This window comes from Hylobates moloch, unplaced genomic scaffold (assembly GCF_009828535.3).
Source record: "Hylobates moloch isolate HMO894 unplaced genomic scaffold, HMol_V3 SCAFFOLD_12, whole genome shotgun sequence".
In the NCBI taxonomy this organism is placed as follows: Eukaryota; Metazoa; Chordata; class Mammalia; order Primates; family Hylobatidae; genus Hylobates; species Hylobates moloch.
The window spans coordinates 24,263,230-24,284,291 of NW_026652287.1; the positions used below are offsets into that span (position 1 = coordinate 24,263,230).

General features: G+C 43.3%; 1 protein-coding gene across 4 annotated transcripts in view; it reads left to right on the forward strand.

Moving 5' to 3' along the window:
* The first annotated feature begins 591 nt into the window (after window positions 1-591).
* The window catches only part of CORO1C (coronin 1C), an 85,574-nt gene continuing 65,103 nt past the window's right edge, over window positions 592-21,062 (forward strand). The window contains exon 1 of one of the 4 annotated variants that reach the window (XM_032168776.2): window positions 592-716. The gene's annotated coding sequence lies outside the window, so the exon portion shown is untranslated. Of the gene's footprint in view, window positions 717-1,023; window positions 1,040-14,278; window positions 14,416-21,062 lie in introns of those variants that run through there. The other 3 variants (XM_058424972.1, XM_032168777.2, XM_058424971.1) reach the window with 3 other exon arrangements.

A 21,062-nucleotide genomic window follows, 5' to 3' on the forward strand; every position in this document is an offset into this window, starting at 1 on the left:
GCGAATTCGGGGCGGGGCTTGAGGTTTAAACGTTGAGATGCGGTAGTGGGCGGGGCTTGAGATGCTAGGAATAGGGTTGCGGTCCTTGGGCGGGCCTTCTGGAAGACGGGGCGGGGCTTTGTGAGGCCGCTGGGCGAGTTCTGAAGCAGTGGGAGGGGAGCCGGGCTTAGGGAACCAGGAGGCTGGTTTAAGGACTTGGATAGGCAATGCGCGGGGCTCAGAGGAGCTAATGTTCCTGTATTGAGGGGCTCTGGGGGAATCTTTGAGGAGCCAGGGGATGTGGCCTTGCAGAGCCTAGCGGGTCAGTGGGCGGGGCTCTAAGAACCCGGCTCTGGGGTCTGAGCAGTGGGCGTGGCTCGGTGGCGCCTGTGGGCGTGGCCCCCTACCACTCAGATGACTGGAGAGCGGGGCGTGCGCTTGGGCACCGCCTGCATCCCTCGGCGCGACCAGAGGGGGCGTAGCGAGGCGTGGAACGTGGGGTGGGAAGCGGGCTTCCCCTCCGGAAGTGGGCGTGGCGCACAGCGGCCCGGCAGCCCTGGTTGGGCCCCGCGCGGCGCGGGGGCGGGGCCTACGCGCGGCGGCGGGGGCGGGGGCGGCTGCCCGCGCCCCTCCCCCGCACGGCGCTCAGTGCCAGGCGGGAGGCGGCAGCGGTTGGAGGCTTCGCCCGGCTTCGCAGCGGGGACTTCGGCGGCGGCGCCTCAGGCACCTCGGCCCGGGTGAGCGGCGCGCGCCCGGCGGGGCAGCCTGAGAGCGAGTCGGGCGGGCGGACCTGTCCTCTGAGCATGTGCCTGCGCCGGCTGACAGGAGCCGGCGGGGCGAGGGGCAGGGCTGGGTGGAGGGGACAGGGCTGGGTGGGCGCGCGGGGCGCGGGTTCACGGGCTGGGTTGCAAGGGGTTAGGGCCGGGGGCTGTCGGGGGCTCGGGGGAAGGGAGTTGGGGACCGAACCGGGTGGCGTGGGGAGCGTGAAGCAGGGTCCCTGTGGGGAGGAGGCTTTCGAGGTCCGGAACGCTCCTGGCCGGGTGCGGAGCCGCGGGCCGAGGTGGGACGAGGCTGCCCAGGGAAGGCTTTTAGGGGTCAGGGATCGCCTGCTTGGGCGAGGTGCTGGGAGGGAAGGGCTGCTTCGGGCGAGGCGCAGAGCCCGGGGGCTCCAGGCCTGGGGACTGGGTTTGGGCTGCCCCAGGGAACGAGTGGGTGGGGGCGGGCAGGGGCCGGGCTCACGTGGGGCCGGGGCGAGCTGGGCCCTGCCTCAGGAGGGGCGAGGGCGGCCGCCTGGCCTGCGGGTTTCCTGGCTTTGGGTGCGAGACCAGCTCTGGGCCCTGTAGATCTCGGTTGGGGGTCAGGCAGGGCGGGGCAGAGCTGGAGCTGGAGTAATGTGGGTGGGGGCGGCTTAGGAAGAGGCTGAGCCCGGCCAAGGGAGCAGAGGGCTGGGACTGGCTGGGGGTTGGAAGGGGAGGAACGAAGAAGGAAGGCTGTCGGATCGGGGGCCCAGGGTGTCCGAGTGAACTGGGCGATTCAGAGGTGTGTTCCCCTAATAGCGGGGCAGCTGGAGAGGGACGCAGTAAAAAGGAGCGAGGTGCAGGTGGGGCCCCGCTGCGCCGAAATGACTGAGGATGAGGTCAGACGTGGAGGGTGGGAATGCAGAAACCGAGCTCTCCCGCCTGTCCCCACCGGCGCACGCTCCCCAGCTCTCCGTCTCTCAAATGATTTGAATGTGTTGGGGGAAGTGGCAGGCTGCGGTGAGAGCCGAGAAGAAAGGGGCTTCCTCTTGGAGGGAGGCGCTGGCCCTGCCATCCTTTTTTGGGAGTGTTCAAAGGATTTTGAACGCTGGAAAAGGAATCGTAGGCTTTACTGCATCACGGTTTAGAAACACATCCTATATTTGGCCGTAATGTAGGCTGCCCTTGTTTTGTGGTGTCTAAAGTGCTTGCTCTACATGTTGCAAACGTGGGATTCAGAGTGCGAAGCAAATTGCAAGTTGTTCATTTCCCCCGGCATAGTAAGATACAAAGGCTTTTCCCTCCTATAAGACATTTAAAAAGAATTGAATGTAGTGTACGTTTAATAAACTGGTCCTGGGTGGCGGATATATTTACTTTTGGAAATAGTTATCACAAAATATTAGACCCTCTTACCGCAGCCTTTCTGCCTGGGATTACATTCTAAAACAGTACTTGTAGGGCTCTTAGTTACTCTATATAATAATGCATCTCATTGTCCTTATCTGGCAGAACGTTCTCCTGACATCAGGGCCTGCTGGAATAGACAGAAACATGATTAAGTATAAGCAGTTGCTTTGTACCGTCTGTTCAGTTGTGAAGGCAAATAGATATCTGTTTAATATTAATTCACTTTCTGCATTCCCTGTAAAACTAAAGAAATGTGCAAAATCTATTTGGTTCTATACATTTCAGATGATTTAAGGAAACTAATATTTTTGGTTTGGAGGTATGTTTCACAGTCATAATGTTTGGCTATGAAGCATAATAGTAAACATTGGATCTGAGAAATCGCATAAATAAGTAGGGCAAAAAAGTGAAATAAAACTGAGAATTGTGTTGTACCTTAGGTCCTGAAGTGCAGTGTTTTGTGGTGGAGGTTAGTCGTGTGTACTGAGGATTGGACAAAGATTTGGTATAAACGTCAGGAGCACACATTTTTGACAAATATGGAACCTATCTTGTCCATATTTATTTTGATTACTTGTGGAAGGTACATTAAAGCCTGATGAATTTTAATAGATACATACCGATGAAACATAACTGCACACAATATTGACTTTTTCATGATCCTTTGTTACTTTGCCTGCAGATTGTGCTAATCAGCATTTATGCTTATTTATATATAGGATTAGATTCGGTGTCAGTGAATAGCATTTTTTTAAGCACTGTTAGATTTTTTGATAAAAGTTTTATGTTTAATTTATCTGTCACTTCTGGGATCCGCTCCAACCATGAGGAAGAGACTCACTCTAACGACTATGAGATGGAATGTTCAAAAGGATAAATATCAATTCTTAGTTATATAAGTGGGTATGTCGACGAGTCTCTTCTTTATGATGGTAAAATTTTAATTTCTCATATTTTGATTTGTCACAAACTGGTACTTTAGAAACATATTATTAATTGGGCTGTTTTACCTTTGACCTCTTTTCCAGGGGTGGGGCAATAATAAATTTGAGAGCTACTTGCATTTTCAAGTGATAAAACCTCTTAAGCTTGTTTTCCATTTATGACTTCTCTGTGTTATTGTCTCCTTGAATTATGAAAACTCTTTTCTGACACTTGTATGTCTTTTTAAACTTAAGATACCTTTTCCGTATTAAAACATAGAATTCTTCATGAATATTTCAGTATGACCTAGTACCTAGAATGTTAAGTAATAGAATCTCTCTGGGTTTCTTTGCCCTAGTTCAGATCCTTTAAAGTGAGTGAACAAGATTCTGTACTCCTTTCTGAGTACTTTGTATTTCTAGAGTGCAGAATGGAACTTTTTTTGTTTTATGACAGCTTCATAGAGACATACGGTACAGTTCACCCATTTAAAGTGTACAGTTCTGTGGTTTTTGGTATATTCACGGAGTTGTGCAGCTGTCACCACAATCAATTTTAGGACATTTTCATCCCCCCCAAAAAGAAACCCCATACCCCTTAGAAGTCCTCCCATTTCATATAAATGGAATCATACACTATGTGGTCTTTTGTGTCTTGCCCTTATTTAGCATATTTTCAAGGTTTATATATGTGGTAGTATTGTATAGTACTTCATTCTTTTTTTTAATGGTCAAATAATATGCCATTTGGATATGCTGTATTTTGTTTTTCCATTCATCAGTTGATGAACATTTGGGTGTTTTCCCTTTTTGGCTATTATGAATAATGCTGTGAACATACATTTTCATTTCTCCTGAGTATTTACCTAGGAATGTAATAGATGGGTTGTATGGTAACTCTATATTTAACTTTTGGAGGAATGGCCAGATTTCTCCAAAGCAGCTGCACCATTTTACGATATTCACCAAGAGTATATGAAGGTTCTAAATTCTCCACATTCTTGCCAACACTTGTTACTCTCTGACTTTTTGAGTCTAGCCATCTATGTTTTCCTAATGGCCAATGATGTTGAGCATCTTTTCATGTGGTTGGTGAACATTTGTATGTGTAATCTTTGGAGAAATGTCCATTCAGATGCTCTGCCCGTTTTTTAATGGGTTGTCTTTTTATTGGTGTTATAAAAGTTGTTCATGTATTCTAGATTTAAGTGCCTTATCAGCTGTATGATTTGCAAAAATTTTCTTGGATTCTGACATGTCCTTTCATTTTCTTGATGGTGCCCCTTTTTAGGAACAAACATTTTAAATTTTGATGATTTCCAATTTATGCATAGTAGGGTCTTACTAGTTAGAAATTAGACCTTAAACCACACCCTCATGAATATTTTGGTTATATAAGTTGAAACCCAAATGTGAAAGGACTGGGGAAAGGTTTGAATTAATATATTATTAATATATAATGCTATAGATCAAAAAGGATTAATGAGGGAACATGCCATTCACCTGTTCACATCCTCTGGTGACCTCACCTTTACCCACAAAATAAAGTTCAGACTTCTTAATGAGGTGTGGAGTAAGGTGGGCTCTGATTTCAGCCTGCTTTATTTTTCACTATTCCCCTTCCCATGTCTTCATCTCTAGTGTCACTCCCTGAAACATCCCAGCTTTCAAATCTTGTGATGAACTTATTACTTCATCCCCTTTCTACTTCTAGAATCCCACTTGTCCTTTGGGACATGGGTCATGAGGTTTTTCCTCCATGAAAACTCCCTCATCTCACAGGCAGACATTTGTCCCTGCCCTCATGTATTGTACATTCATCAGGACTGTTTGCTACAAAGAACTGGACCTGAATTTGAGCTTATAGTCTGAAAGGTGCCTTTCCATACAAGGCAGAATGCAATAGACCAATTCACATGGAAGGCAGACTGAGATTCTCTTGTTCACGGCTTGGTCATTAGTGCCTACTGGATATTCGCTGAATGAATGATTATTTATTGAAGTTAACTGGAAAGATCCTGAGGTCAGTGGGTTTCTCTGATTATCATGAATGTCTTTATTGCCTATGTTAAAATAACATGAATGGGGTAACTCCCTTTTGCCTTTCTGGCATCCAAGTCCAGCTCTCACCAAAAAGTGCTCAAATGTAAAACTGAGTGTTTAAAACATTTCCCCAATGGCAGAACATTCTCGTCCAGGTTCTTTCCCCCGATGAACAGTAATGACTGGCGCACAGTCTTCTCAGTAGGGTAGATGGCCAGCGAACACGATGTAATCACACCAAATGCATACAGGCCGACCCTGATAGTATTTGGTCAGTTAGTACTGGAACTACCCCATCACACTCATGAGAATGGTTGTAAATTGGATTTTAAGGGTGTGTACTTTCTTTTCATTCTTTTTTTTTTTTTTAATGTTTTGTAGAGATGGGGTCTCACTATGTTGTACAGGCTGGTCTTGAACTCCTGGGCTCAAGCAAGTCTCCTACCTTAGCCTCCGAAAGTGCTAGGATTATAGGTGTGATTCACCATGCCCAGCCTCTTCATTCTTTTGTTCATGCTTTCCTCTCTTGGAGTGTCTGACTCAAATTAGTATTCTTTAGTTATATTTTGTGTTCTTATGTTCTTTTTTTTTGAGACGGAGTCTCGCTCTGTCACCCAGGCTAGAGTGCTGGAGTGCAGTGGCACGATCTCAGCTCACTGCAAGCTCCGCCTCCCAGGTTCAAGCCATTCTCCTGCCTCAGCCTCCCGAGTAGCTGGGAGTACAGGTGCCCGCGACTATGCCCAGCTAATTTTTTTGTATTTTTTAGTAGAGACGGGTTTCACTTGTTAGCCAGGATGGTCTCGATCTCCTGACCTCATAATCCACCCCCCTTGGCCTCCCAGATTATGTTCATTTTTAAAATACTTTAATTAAAAATATTTCATGCCGGGCGCGGTGGCTCACACCTGTAATCCCAGCACTTTGGGAGGCTGAGGCGGGCAGATCACAAGGTCAGGGGTTTGAGACCAGCCTGGCCAACATGGCCAACCTGTCTCTACTAAAAATACAAAAATTAGCCAGGTGTGGTGGCATGCGCCTGTAGTTCCAGCTACTCAGGAGGCTGAAGCAGGAGAATTGCTTGAAACCTGGGAGGCAGAGGCTGCAGTGAGCCTAGACTGCGCCATCGCACTCCAGCCTGGGCGACAGAGTTGCACTCCAGCCTGGGCAACAGAGAAAGAATCTGTCTCAAATAAATAAATAAATAAATAAATAAATTCACTTAGCACCTTTCTGAGAATTAGGAGAAACCAGTTGGCCATTTCGGGATACCTTTTCTTTTTTGTGTGTTCGTTAAAGCTTGGATTGTGGCAAGGTAGTACAGAAGAGAAAGAAAAATGTCAACTTTTTTTGTCTAATTAGGGACAGTGAGCTATGGGTACCTTCTGTAGTTCTCGTTCTAAGAGAGTTTCGTATTTAGGGGAACTGAGGCCGTGAGGGTGCAGGCCTTTAGGGCCAGATAGAGCTGGGCTTCACTCTTGGCTCCGCTTCTTGCTAGCTGTGACTTTGCCAGTTCCTTCACCTCCCTGAGCTTCACTTTCCTCCTCTGTAGTGTGGAGATGCAAAAGGCTTACCTTGCAGGGTCATTGGCAAGATTAAGCAAGGAAAATTATATGAAGTGCCTAATACAGAGTAGGTACTGAATACATTCCTGTTCCCTCTCTTCGCTCTTAAATGTCTATTAATGAATGGAACTGCAGAGAAGTAAAGAGAGTAAGTTTAATACATTTTACATCTGACATTTAGCTATTAAGGGTATGGATTCCTACTCCCACCTGAGGATTTTAGACTTTGAATCAAAGTTGAGTCACTGAAGAGGGCAAAAAATGTCTAATTTTAGGATGGGAAGGGGGTCTTAAAAACACCTCCAGTGTTTTTGCATCTGTCTGAATTGGAAATGTCTATTCAGACAGTCTTCTCTATTCAGGTCTGTGTATTCAGTCTCTCTGTGTGTCTATCTGTCCATTTTAAGGAAAGTTCCTGGCAAAAGATGAATTTTTTTTAGGATTTGAAGGAGATTGCACTGCAGTGCTTGAGATACTCTTCTGGTTACAGTGTGATAAAGTGTAACATCCTGTGTGGGAAAAGAGCCTCTGCAGTTTTATGGTATGTTAAATTAGGCCTGTCATTTGGATCTTACATTAATAACAAAAACACAGTTCCTCTGGTTTGCTGCAGTAGTGAGTAATTAATATAATGCAAAGGTCAGAGTGAGAGAGACTATAAATGGGAGTAGGAAGGCCTATACATTGTATGTGGAAGGCAGTTATACTTTTTCCCCTTTGGTCAGGCAATGATCTACATTTCTTTTTAAAAATTTATGAATAATAGATTATATTTGGCACCAGTATCTCACCATCTTTTAAAGGATATATTATTTTGGGAGATTTGGGTGATTATTGCTCAGGTACAGAGGTCCTCATTCTTGACTGCCTTTGATGATCATCTGTGGACCTTTATGAATCCAGCTGCCTGGGCGTGAGTTCCCTGGTGACTCTGAATCACAGCCAGAACAGGAAGCACTGTGGGCTGGTCTATTCCTCATTTTACAGATGAGGGGACTTTGGTGGCAGGAGCTTAACAGATTTACCCGAGATCAGGAACTTAACTGCCCCTTCCTTTCTTCCCCCCACCCCACCTCCACCTCATTCCATGTGTAGTATGAATTAATTTTTATAGTTAGTCGTGTGGATTTATAGTATAGTGTGGATTTTTTATTTAACAGTGTGAACCTGACATGGCTTTCCCTTCTTAGTCTTTGACCCAGTGCAGCAGTTCCATTCGCTTAACCTTTCGTCATGCTCTTTTGCCAGATCTGCAAACCGAGCCTATTCACAGGGTTTTCTTCAGTTAATCACCACAGTTGGTAGCACGTACCTATGTTGTTGTTGTTGTTGCTTTTTCCCACATATTCAGGTTGTGCATGTATTAAACTGTGAAGTTTGGTCCAGGTTTTTAGGAGGATTTTTAGATGCATTTTTAGGAAACTTGAAAATACATGATATCTCTTGGATAAACCTTTGGTAAACTTGATTTCTATTTTTAATGTAGAGCTCCTTGACAGTATTTTATTGATCCTTTTAAATTTCCTCAATCTTATAATCTGAGCACTAGTAAGCAGTGCTTTTGTATTTGGAAGACCAATTATTATTGCAAAGGTGCCTTTGCATTGCATCTTGCCAAAAAAAATTGGCATTAGTAGGCCGTCTGTATTTGAAAACACCAAGTTTAGACAGGGACAACAGAGGCCCAGTACTGAACTATTAATATATAGATTGTGACAGACATAATGAAAACCACTTAGGATTAGCAAAGGTTGATTGTTATTTCACAATGTGGTTGTTCTGTCTTTGGGAAACCAAGACAGACTGCAAGTCTGGTCACATGGTGGTTTGGTGTAAGAGTCTTTCTTGCTCCATTGTGGAACTGGGTGTGTGTCCCCATGTCTCAACAACTGCTGAGGCCTTCATTCTGGATGAACAAAGCTGTAGATTTTTCATGAGAGACCATAGTAGACACACATGGGAAAGGAAGTGTTAGGAGAGTGAAGCCGTCAGGCTGTATCTTCCACTCTTGATATCATAGGGGTGCACGACAAAGTTCACAAGCACCCCTTCCTTAAGACAAATGTTTAATCACCATTATTTGCTTACTTCACAGGAAAGATACTTAAATTCCTTTTCGTAATGGTCAAGCATTCTTTCCTAGTTAAAGATTCTAATTCCTTTCGTTCTTAGGAACTTAAAGAATTGACTGATTTGTTAATATAAAAACTCAAATGCGGCTGGAGTAGGGACTGAGGAACACACGTGAACATGCGCTGTCATTTCTGTTAAGCAGGGGGATTTATTAGGAAACTAGTCACTTTGGAAGCTAGATGGTGAATTAATTTTGTGGTTAGTAGTATCTTTAGCTTAACATTGTCATCCTAGTTTTTCTTGGCAAGCAAAAGAGAGGCTGGAGCCAATGAGGGCTGGCCACAGTTCTTTGGGGGTGATATTTAATAAGATGCACGTTGTCTGTTTTAGAAATAGGGTAACTGTCCTTCAGGCTCTCTCTTCTGTGGGCCATTGTTGCTTTACAGTGCTACTGTAGGAAAAGATAAGTTGGAAGTCTTCTTTTTTCTCCCTAAGACTGCTAGTTTGATCTTTTTATGCATTATGACAATGTCTTGAGTGCAGTGGACTGAATTACTTTTATCAAGTGGAACAAATAACATATCATACCTTCAAAGGATGGTTATGAACTGTGTGTTTCTCTGAAAGTGAATGAGCAAGAGCCCAGATGAAATTTCTGTTTTGGAGGCAGGCAGTGTGTACATTTGGTCCCCAGCTCAAGACTGGGTTGTGTTCCAGAGTCTAACTCAGTTATTTGGAACTCAGATCTACTAGTAGTAGTTTCTGTCTATTGTGTTGATTCAGCATTGTATGTGGTGGGTACGTTCCCAGCCTAGACTGAATGAATCTGTTTAATTCACAGCAGTTTTTGAAATTGTTTATGGTGATAGTGGAATTCTGGATCTTGGGAGCTGGTAGTCATGTGAAAGAGAAGTAAGGACTCATGCCCCATGCCCCAAGAGCCTCCCTGTGCAGGCTGTGTGGCGTCCAGAGGTCTCATGCCACTGCAGGCCTCCAGGTCTGTGCTGGCCCTCCTTGTTCTTCATCCTTCTTCGTCTCTCTCTTAATTTGAAGCTTCTACTCCCCTGGTTAAGCTCACTTTCTTTAAATCATGGTAGCAAAGCACATGGTTCAAATTCATTTCCCTGCTAGACTACCGCTGTTATTCAGGGTTGGGATGACTACAGGCTTTATTCATGTCATTTCACTCATGTTCTTTAACCCTTTTAGAGGGGTACAATGTTAATATTTTTAAAGAGGAGGTTCCTTACTGATAAACAGATTGTCTCTTTGAAATGTTTGCATTCAGTCATTGCAGCAAGGTTTCGAGGGGAAAGTTGAGCAGAAGCATGTGAAGTCAGGCAGACCCCATGTAAGGAGGCTAGTCCTGATACCTGGAATCAGGAAGAAACCATGCCTGCTTTAGAAAGGTTCTTCCTGTTATTCCGAAACAGTGACTCTGCTAAATTTTTTTTCAAAATACGTATGATCTTTTTTTTCCCTTTTCCGTTTGGGAACTTAACAGCTTGAAAGGGTCTTAGGTTTCGGCAAAGTGGCTTGGTTTCTCTGACCTTTGGAAAGTTGATCAGGGCATGGTAGTGATTGTAAATTGGGGCATCTTATAATGGCCAGAACTGGGCCCTGGTCCTGTCTATTTTTCTATTACAAACTTATCAAAAAGCCACTTTTTTTCATCAAACAGTGGGAAATTATTGACCTCTCCATTCTGTTAGTGCCTCTGTGAAGGGTTTGAACTACTGGTTTCAAAGAACTCTTCTCATTCAAACATTTTATGATGCAAAATATATTAGGGACTTAATTTTTCTGGTGTCATTTAAAAAATTCATATTCACAAAGTCTGTTATGGCAAGCTTAATGTTTTGATTTACTTTTAAATTATGTAAAAGTTTAAAAAATACATTACAAGCCTCCTCCAGCCCTCAAGCACATGACTCTTTGATGGTGAATTCTGCGGTATAGACTGTGAGCTCTGTGGGAATTCAGGAGACGGGCGTTGGAGAGTCAGTGTTTGTGGGACACTGGGAGTGAGATCCTGCCTGAGGGTGTGCCTAATAGTACTGGGCTGACTCAGAACTGGTGTAATTAGGGAAGAATAGTGTAAAATGGGTAGATGAGATGGCCCTGATTGTGGAAAGTGATGATAGTAGGTTATGCATTTATACAATATGTTAGAGTAAAATGTAAATATAGTTTGGTTATGGAGTTATAAAGGTAGGTGAAAGTGTAATTTGTGGGTGTCACTAGTGTTAGTGATTTCTATGGTAATACTAATTACATTTGGGATTAAATGACTAGAAATTGAGTACAGAATTATTTTCTAGTTTGTGGAGGTGAACACCTTATAATACTGCTATATTCCATGTTCCTTAAAGGTAGAGGATATCTTAAATTTTTTGGTGCCTCCATTTCCTAGCATATTGCCTGGTGCATAGTAGCTGCTCAATAAATGTTAATTGAGTAATTGAATTTCAACTTTGCATGATACACTTGTGATATTGTCAGTCTTTCCATTTTCCTAGAAGACGAAAGGAATAAAGATGTTTTCTATGACCTAGGACTACTAATTGTAAATATTTGCCGGGTGTGGTGGCTCATGTCTGTAATCCCAGCACTTTGGGAGGCCGAGGCAGGCGGATCACGAGGTCAGGATGTCGAGACCATCCTGGCTAACACGGTGAAACCCCATCTCTCTTAAAAATACAAAAAATTAGCCGGGCGTGGTGGCTGGCGCCTGTAGTCCCAGCTACTCGGGAGGCTGAGGCAGGAAAATGGTGTGAACTCGGGAGACAGAGCTTGCAGTGAACTGAGATTGCACCACTGCACTCCAGCCTGGGCACTCCAGCCTGGGTGACAAAGCGAGACTCCATCTCAAAAAAAAAAAAAAAATTCTTATTATGTTATTATAAACTTTATAAACTACATAATTTTTATTGTAAATAATGTTTATATGTGTAAATTTACACAGAGACATATATACACATTCCTTTATTGAAACATGCTTTATTTGTAAAGCAAATTTTGGGGTTTTGATTATTTAAAGCATATATTCTGATAAAAAGCAGGATAACACAACATTTTGGTACTCATCGCAAATTTACTTAATTGATTTCTTGAATAAATTAAAAATATTGGCAGCATGGGTTTCTTATGGCTGTATTTTATAGCTCTGGTTAGCAAGTTTGTGTGTGCGTGTGTGTGTGTCTGTATGAGTGTTTGAGACAGGGTCTTGCTCTGTCACCCAGGCTGGAGTGCAGTGGCATGATTGAGGCTCAGTGCAGCCTCGCCCTCCCAGGCTCAAGTGATCCTCCCACCTCAGCCTCTCGAGTAGCTGGGATTACAGGCATATGCCACTATGCCTGGCTAATGTTTTAATATTTTTGTAGAGACGAGGTCTCACTGTGTTGCTCAGGCTGGTTTCCAACTCCTGGGCTCAAGTGATCCTCTCGCCTCAGCCTCCCAAAGTGCTGGGATTATAGGCGTGAGCCACTGTGCCTGGCCTGGTTAGCAAGTTTGACTTTAGAGTCAATGAGGTAACATCCCAATGGAAGCATGTTTTCATTTAACAATGAAGATAGATATGGGAAGAACCATAATTTCTGTCAAGGGGATTTAAAGTTAAGTTAGCCATTGAAAAAGCTGTTTTCCTTCACTATCTTTCTCTTTTTGAGTTTCTCATCCTTTAATGCGCCATTGTCATTGCCTTATGTTCTCCCTGGAGGAGGAGGTGAAGGTGGAGGTTTGTCCGCAGTGGACCTCTAGATGTGCCATGCCCAGCACCAGAGAAATCACAGGGCAGGCCTTAGGGCATTTGAGTGACTCCTGGAGCCCCAAGGATTTAATGTATTTGAGAATTCATTTGACTTGAGAATTTGACAAGGACTGAGTAAGGTAAGATAGGGTGAATTGTGCACCACTACAACTGTTAAGATGATCTAATCGCTTAGCAGTTCCTTTATACATATTAAAGTTTGAAAAACTGTAGACTTTGGTTTATATTGTATTCACGATAAGTGGTCACAAAAAATGAATTATTTTGTAATTGCATTTGTGTGTATATGTGTGTGTGTTATTTCTGGTAGTTTTTAGAGAGTACCATAAACCATAAATGTAGTTGTTTAAAAAAGTATTAGGGATAGGAAGCCCCTGGATCTTTTTGCTGGCCTTCTACTTAAAATTATTTGTCCTACTTTCATTTGAGGATAGATAATTTCTCTTTAGTTACTATTGTGATGTCCAATTAATTTAGCATAGAGAATTAAAGATTATAATTTTCAAGTCTTGATACAGTTTGGAAGGAAAATGGATTTGGGAGAGTTAGGGCTACAGTTTTACCAGCTACAGCTGATAAAAGCTTTTCGTAGTAGAGTATTCGCTCTAGAATATTTAGCCCAAATGTTTCCTTCTGAAAGTGGGCCGTATTTATTTGTCTTCACTTCCCTAGAGATATTTTCATTTTATTGGTGAAATTGAATGTGTGCTGTTTTCTTCCTGAAGAGCCTGAGACTTTCTTCTAAAGGTATTGAATGGTAGGTAGTAAAGTATTTGGTAGTAACTACATTTTCTCCAGTGAGTTAAATTCTTACAGTTTCTTGTACTCTGTTGTAGATACTGATATTGAGTGTTTTTTTTTCCTTCCCTTTAGAAGATGCATATGCTGATAAGGAAATATTTTTAATTTTACCAAAAGGGATCAGGCAGACAAAATTATTTTTCCTAAGGTGCAGTAAGATTGTAAGCGCTATACTTTCCTGTTTCTATAGGATGTCTGAAAATTCCAGAAACATAGGGAGATTTTTATTTTAAACAGTGTTAGTTTTCATTTTCTTTTCTTTTCTTTCTTTCTTTTTGTTTTTGAGGTGGAGTCTCGCTCTGTTGCCCAGGCAGGAGTACAGTGGCATGATCTCTGCTCACTGCAACCTCTGCGTCCCAGGTTCAAGTGATTCTCCTGCCTCAGCCTCCTGAGTAGCTGGGATTACAGGCGTGCGCCACCACACCCCACTAATTTTTTTTTTTTTTTTTTTTTTTTTTTTGAGACGGAGTCTCACTCTGTCGCCCAGGTTGGAGTGCAGTAGCGCGATTTCAGCTCACTGCAAGCTTCGCCTCCCGGGTTCACATCTCCCGGGTTCACGCCATTCTCCTGCCTCAGCTTCCTGAGTAGCTGGGACTATAGGCACCCACCGGCATGCCTGGGTAATTTTTTATATTTTTAGTAGAGATGGAGTTTTAATGTGTTAGCCAGGGTGGTCTCGATCTCCTGACCTTGTGATCTGCCCGCCTCGGCCTCCCAAAGTGCTGGGATTACAGGCATGAGCCACCACGCCTGGCCTAATTTTTGTATTTTTAATAGAGATGGGGTTTCACAATGTTGGCCAGACTGGTCTTGAACTCCTTACCTCAGGTGATCCACCTGCCTTGGCCTCCCAAAGTGCTGGGATTACAGGTGTGAGCCATTGTGCCCAGCCTAGTTTTCATTTTCAAATAGCATGCTCAATACGTTTTTCTTCAAGCTCCAGACAGTTTTGCGAGCAAAGGTACGTAATTTTAAAGCCGTGGATCCAATTATTAATGTGAAAAGGTAATTACGTTTTAAAAAATACATTTTAAAGTATTTTTCCCATGGTTTTACTCTTTTCAGATACCTTACTTGTCAACAGAAGGCTCTTTGAAGCTACTACTAAGAGGTAGTAAGTAAGTCTCCACACCAAAGAGAAGGTGGGAAGGCACCCCCAACCATCTGGTTGCATAAGTCAAATTAGGCATCACTGTTGATGCACCCTTCATATCTAAAACAGTTTTAAATTCAGTTGACTTCAAGTCTTTTGACTCTATCATCTCTGTTTCTACTGGGACTGTGACTTGTGGCCTGGACAAGTGCAGTGACTTCCTAACTAGCTTCCCTGAATCCTCTCAGATGCTCCCACCTGCAGATCCATTCTCCAGCTTCATTCAGCGTGAGCTTTTAAAATGCAAATCTAATTATGTCACATACTCTTAAAAAATTTCCAAGACTGCAAGTAAAGATAAAATCCTTAACATGGCCTAGAAAGCCCTCTGTGATCCGAGTTCTGCTGACCTCCCAGCCTCTTCTACCCTTGCTCTCTGGGCTCCAGCCTCTGTGGGCTAAGTAGTCCAGATTCTGACAAGTGCTTGCTTTTGATACAGACTTTTGATATTTTGTTGTTCTTCCCAGCTGGGACTCACTTTTCTTCTCTTATTGCCCATTTGACTTTTCATTCTTCGATTTCAGCTTAAGTGTCACTTCTCTGACTGGTTCTGTTCTCCCTGATTATTGACTCAGTTACCTTGTGTTCTTCTGCATTCCAGCACTTGCCACAGTGGCATGCTAATGTTTGCACGAATATCTGATTGTGTCGTGTCTCCTGCAGTGGACTGTAAGCTCCATGAGAGCAAGGGCCAGGTCTGCTTGCTCACAGTTGTGTCTCTCATGTCTAGCATGGTGCTAGAAGCATGGTCAAAGCCCAGTGAATAGTTGTTGAGTAAAAGAATGACTGGGATTAAGGACATATTCAACATTCATAGTTGAGTGTATATGGAATATGTATAACCCTGTGGATGTTAGTAAGTAATGTGGTTTGCAGTGAGTTGTGTCTGTTTTACTGGGAGGGATGTGGACTGTATCCCAGTGAAAGAAGGATTTCCTGTAGACTCTGATGGACCCTAGAAATCATTTATTTTAGTTCTTCCATTTTATAGATGAAGAAACAAACAACCAGAGGACCAAAATGATCTAGCTGGGTAGGTGACTATGTCAAGATAAATTTGTGTCTGACATCTAAGCCAGAGATTTTCCTACTCTTCCTTAATGTTCCTTTGAAACACTGTCAGGAGTACATGTTCATATAATCCATTTAACCTCTACTTGCCCAAGGTATGGGTTAAAAAGGGAAGGCTGAAATTCTTCAGGTGAAGGTGATTATTTTGTTTTTTGACACTGCTAGTTTTGCCTGTGACTAGCCTTATGACGTTATTAATAAAAATATCCCCCATCCCTTTTTAAGATACGAGCATCCAGTAATTTTATTTCCGGGTATAACAGTACTGCCAAATAATAAAATTTTATTGTCTACTCCATATGACTAAGTAGTGAAAAACAGACTTAACAAGTTTGAACAGTCATACCCAGTGTGTTTTTTACCAGTTGTTGATAAGAAAAGTAGGTCATCAATATAGAAAGAATGTTTAGAAACATATTCAAGGATAAATTTTTTTTTTTTTTTGCGACAGAGTCTAGTTCTGTCGCCAAGCTGGAGTGCAGTGGCGATCTTGGCTCACTGCAACCTCCGACTCCTGGGTTCAAGCGATTCTCCTGCCTCAGCCTCCCGAGTAGCTGGGATTACAGGCACGTGCCACCAGGCCTGGCTAATTTTTGCATTTTTAGTAGAGACGGGGTTTCACCGTGTTGGCCAGGATGGTCTCATCTCCTGACTTTGTGATCCGCCCACCTCAGCCTCCCAAAGTGCTGGGATTACAGGTGTCAGCCACTCCGCCTGGCCTCAAGGATTAATTTTTAAGTGAGATTGCTAGGTCACTCATGTCTATAAAAGTTTTGCAGTTGGTTTGAGACCTCTTGGGATTAATTTGGCTCTTTGAGTTGCGTTCTGCTCTTTGAAGAGAGTCACAGAATTCAGCTTCTGAGTCTGGTCTCCTGTGGTGCACTTTAGGGAGATGGCTGCTGCCTCAGGCGATTTTATATGGTTCTGCGGTGTTTCGAGTATCCCCGGGGGAGGGGGTGGGGGGGTGGCAGGTAGCGCCTGCCTTTGTCTTCCCAAGGGACGTTTCTTCAGCAATGCTTTTTCAAAGCTCCAGGGACCAAAAGAGGTGGTTGTGTTTATAAAGATGCAGGTGATAAGCAGAAAATTGGGAGATGTGGAGGGTTGTAAACATGTCATCCTTGCACATTATCTCTGTAATAGAAATATATATATATATATATATATTTTTTTTTTTTTTTTTTTTTTTTGAGACGGAGTCTCGCTCTGTCGCCCAGGCTGGAGCGCAGTGGCGCAATCTCGGCTCACTGCAAGCTATGCCTCCCGGATTCACGCCATTCTCCTGCCTCGGCCTCCGGAGTAGCTGGGACTACAGGCGCCCGCCACTGCGCCCGGCTAATTTTTTGTATTTTTAGTAGAGACGGGGTTTCACCGTGGTCTCGATCTCCTGACCTCGTGATCTGCCCACCTCGGCCTCCCAAAGTGCTGGGATTACAGGCGTGAGCCACCGCGCCTGGCCAGAAATATATATCTCTGTCATTGAAGAGCTAGAGATGATTTTGAAGTCCTTATATATTCTCACATTTTAGTAACTGCATAATTTCTGTAGTGTCATTTCTATTATATTTTAAGTGAGTTACAGGCCTCATGGCATCTTTTAGTTCATAAAAGGGTCTCTCTTTAATAAGGTGTGAGAGAATTACACTTTTGTTTTGTTTTTTTGAGAGACACGGTCTCGCTTTGTCTTCTGGGATCCAGTTCAGTGGTGCAATAATAGCTCAGTGCAGCCTCAGACTGCTGGGCTCAAGGAATCCTCCTGCTTCAGCCTCCCAAAGCGCTGGGATTACTGGCATTAACCACCACACCAGCCCAATTTTAGGAATTTTATCTTTTGTCTTCAGGTTCATTATGTGTTGCTGTTTTGCTGCTCATTTTACTTCTTGTCAGACTTGATTTTCAGCTGTCATTTTCATAGCGTCACATTCCGCTCTGTGATGTGCTCACTGCTTTCTGCTTCACATTGCCAGGGAGTGCTTAGGTTTGACGTTAGGTGGTCCCCAACCAAGTCTCTTTGTAAGAAGTTCCTAAAATGAGTATAGATTATAAAATGTAAATATACGAGTGCTCTTCTTTGAAAACTTTAAAAAGTGTAATACCTCTTTATTATACCTCATCTTTTATTTTTATTTTTTTTTGGGTCTCACTCTGTCACCCAGGCTGGAGTGCAGTGTCGTGATCTCGGCTCACTGCAACCTCTGCCTCCCGGGTGCAAGCGATCCTCCTGCCCTCAGCCTCCTGAGTAGCTGGGACCACAGGCATGCGCCATCATGCCCAGCTAATTTTTTGTATTTTTGGTAGAGATGGAGTTTTGCCATGTTGCCTAGGCTGGTCTCCAACTCCTGAGCTCAGCCTCACTCCCAAAGTGCTGGGAATACAGGTGTGAATCACTGCACCTGTAATGTCTCACCTTTTAGATACTATCCTTGGTTTGTGTGTGTGTGTTTCTAGTGTTTTATGCATGCTCTTTCAGGTTGTTCTTTTTTTTGAGACTGACTCTCCCTCTGTTGCTAGGCTGGAGTAGTGCAGTGGCATGATCTTGGCTCACTGCAACATCTGCCTCCCGGGTTCAAGCAATTCTCCTGCCTTAGCCTCCTGAGTAGCTGGGACTACAGTTGTGTGCCACCACGCCCTGCTAGTTTTTGTATTTTTAGTAGAGATGGGGTTTCACTATGTTGGCCAGGATGGTCTCAATCCCTTGACTTCATGATCCGCCCACCTCGGCCTCCCAAAGTGCTGGGATTATAGGTGTGAGCCACTGTGCCCAGCCCAGGTTGTTCTTTTCTTGGACAACTGAGCACATAGTCCTCTGGCTAAGCTAAGGATTTTCAGTGAGAAGTAAGATTTGCTTCCTTGGTCATAACAGATACCCTCTTGTTTGTCTCAGTACATTTGAATGCCTACAGCTGGTTTCTGTATTTTGATTTTTCCATTTTTACTCATATTTATAAAGTGTAGGCAAAGTGCAGTTTCACATTTAAAGTGTTACACAAACTGGCCAACTGGACTGGGGGCTGTCAAAGCAGCACCCGCAGGACAGAGCTCTAAGTGCCATTGTTGGCTGATGTGGAGAAACTGAATTGTATATATGATTTGGGATTGATTGTTGGAAAAGTAGGACAGTTCATGGGCTGAAATGCTCCATACTTTGTAGTTCAAGGTCACTGCATCTTTCTCAGAAGTTTTTTTATCTTTGGAGGAGTTATACGTCTCCAGGCTGAAACATGACGGGCCTGGAATTGATGAGCTTCGGAACTCTCCAGTCCTAGCTCTGTGAGGCCCGAGCCTGGAGGCTTCTTGGTAGATCTTATTTGCATTTTCTCTTTATTCTTAGAAACTTTAAAAACTAAATGATATTGAGTTACTGAATTGAAACAAAATGCATTTTTACTGGTATGCCTCATTCTTGGCATCTTACCTGTTACCTGGATTAATAATGATGGGATGAAACTATTTGGAAGGCTATAATGCATGTGAATTTTTTTCCCTTAATTTTTACCATTCCTGGTGTCATAATCAATTGAACCAACATCAAGGCTATTCATACTTGCAGTCAGTCGGTCATGCTAAGTGGTCAATAGTTTTTCTAGAAAAAACATTTTTTTCAACAAGTCCATATCAGCAGTGGAATACGAATCTCTTTCAGCCAAAACTGCTGTGTATGAGGAGATCTATTGTGTATCTGACATTTTGCTGTGCTTTATAGCAAATGTTGCATGTGGTCTTTTTTCTTCCTTTTTAAAACAGCTTCTATTAAAATAGGTAAGGCGTGTTTTTTTTTCTCGGACTATCTCATGTATGAATCTGTTAAAGAGTTATATGCAGTAGAAATATACAGTTTGTTAGGTAAATTCTTTCTTTGAGTGTCACTGCTGGATTTAATTTAGAAAATTTGAAAAAGCTCAGCTATCTCATATTCAGAAATGATGAATTTTTTTTTTTTAAGACATGATCTTGCTAGAGTGCAGTGGCATGATCATAGCATACCGCAGCCTCAAACTCCTGGACTCAAGCAGTCTTCCTGCATCAGCCCTCTTAGAGACAGTGTCTCATTATGTTATCCAGGCTGGTCTTGAACACCTGGCCTTAAGCGATCTTCCCACCTCAGCCTCCCAAAATGCTGGGATTACAGGCGTGAGCCAACGTGCCCGGCCAGATTTTTATATTTAATCAGAGTACCGCCTATATTTGCTTTGGGTGTCTGCTCTCTCGTGAATGTGTATTCTGTGTAGGCTTATATATTATTACATTTGCAACTTCTTTTTTTTTTTTTTTCGAGATGGAGTTTTGCTTGTTGTCCAGGTTGGGGTGTAGTGGCACAATCTTGGCTCACTGCAACCTCCGCCTCCTGGGTTCAAGCAATTCTCGTGCCTCAGCCTCCTGAGTAGCTGGGATTACAGACACCTGCCACCACGCCCAGTTGATTTTTTGTATTTTAGTAGAGATGGAGTTTCACTATGTTGGCCAGGCTGGTCTCGAATTCCTGAGTTCGGGCAATCCACCTGTCTCAGTCTCCCAAAGTGCTAGGATTTACAGGTGTGAGCCGCCCTGCCTGACCTCCATCTTCTTAAAAGGAATTTTTAACTGTTGGCATTGTCATTTAAATAACTGAGTTTAGGATATTTGTCTCCTCATCTGCTGTCTTACCTGCCTTTTTCTATTAAATAACACATCGGATCTCTTCTACATTAAAGTACCTGCCATACAGGTAACAGTGGCTTGGAGGGAACATGGTCTTTCCTCTAATGGGACATTTTAGAGTCTTCTTGTGGTTGCCACTGGCTGAGGGAGCATTCTCTGCCCACTGAATGCTTGAGTAATTGACGCCCTGGAATGGTCTCAGCAAATGGGCTGAGCAGGATTTTGCTACTAGTGGGGGTTTTCCTTTATGTGTTCCTAGCAGGATGTGTTTCCTTTCATATGAACCATAGAAGTACATCTGCTGGAATCTTTAAACAGATAGTTTTTCAATAAACAGGAAAAATGTCAAAATTGTCATTTTTTATGAGATGGAAGTAGAATAGAGAAAATGTAACATTTACTCAGGTGTTTTGAGTGTATTTTATTTGGTGCTGTTGCAATATAAATACCCTGTCTTGTCTGCATTTTTTCCTCCTAACACCCAACATGTTTCTTATATAGCTTATAAGGTTTTTATTTTTTTTTTGAGATGGAGTTTTGCTCTGTCACTCAAGCTGGGGTGCAGTGACGCGATCTCGGTTCACTGCAACCTCTGCCTCCCGAGTTCAAGCAATTCTCCTACCTTAGCCTCCCGAATAGCTGGGATTACAGGCGTGTACCACCAAGCCCAGCTAATTTTTGTATTTTTAGTAGAGACGGGTTTTCGCCATGTTGGCCAGTCTGGTCTCGAACTCTTGACCTCAGGCGATCCACTTGTTTCGGCCTCCCAAAGTGCTGGGATTACAGGCGTGAGCCACCATGCCCGGCCCTTTTCTTTCTTTTGTATTTTGTTTTTTGAGACATGGTCTTGCTCTGATACCCAGGCTGGAGTGCAGTGGCATGATCATGTCCCACTGTAGCCTTGAT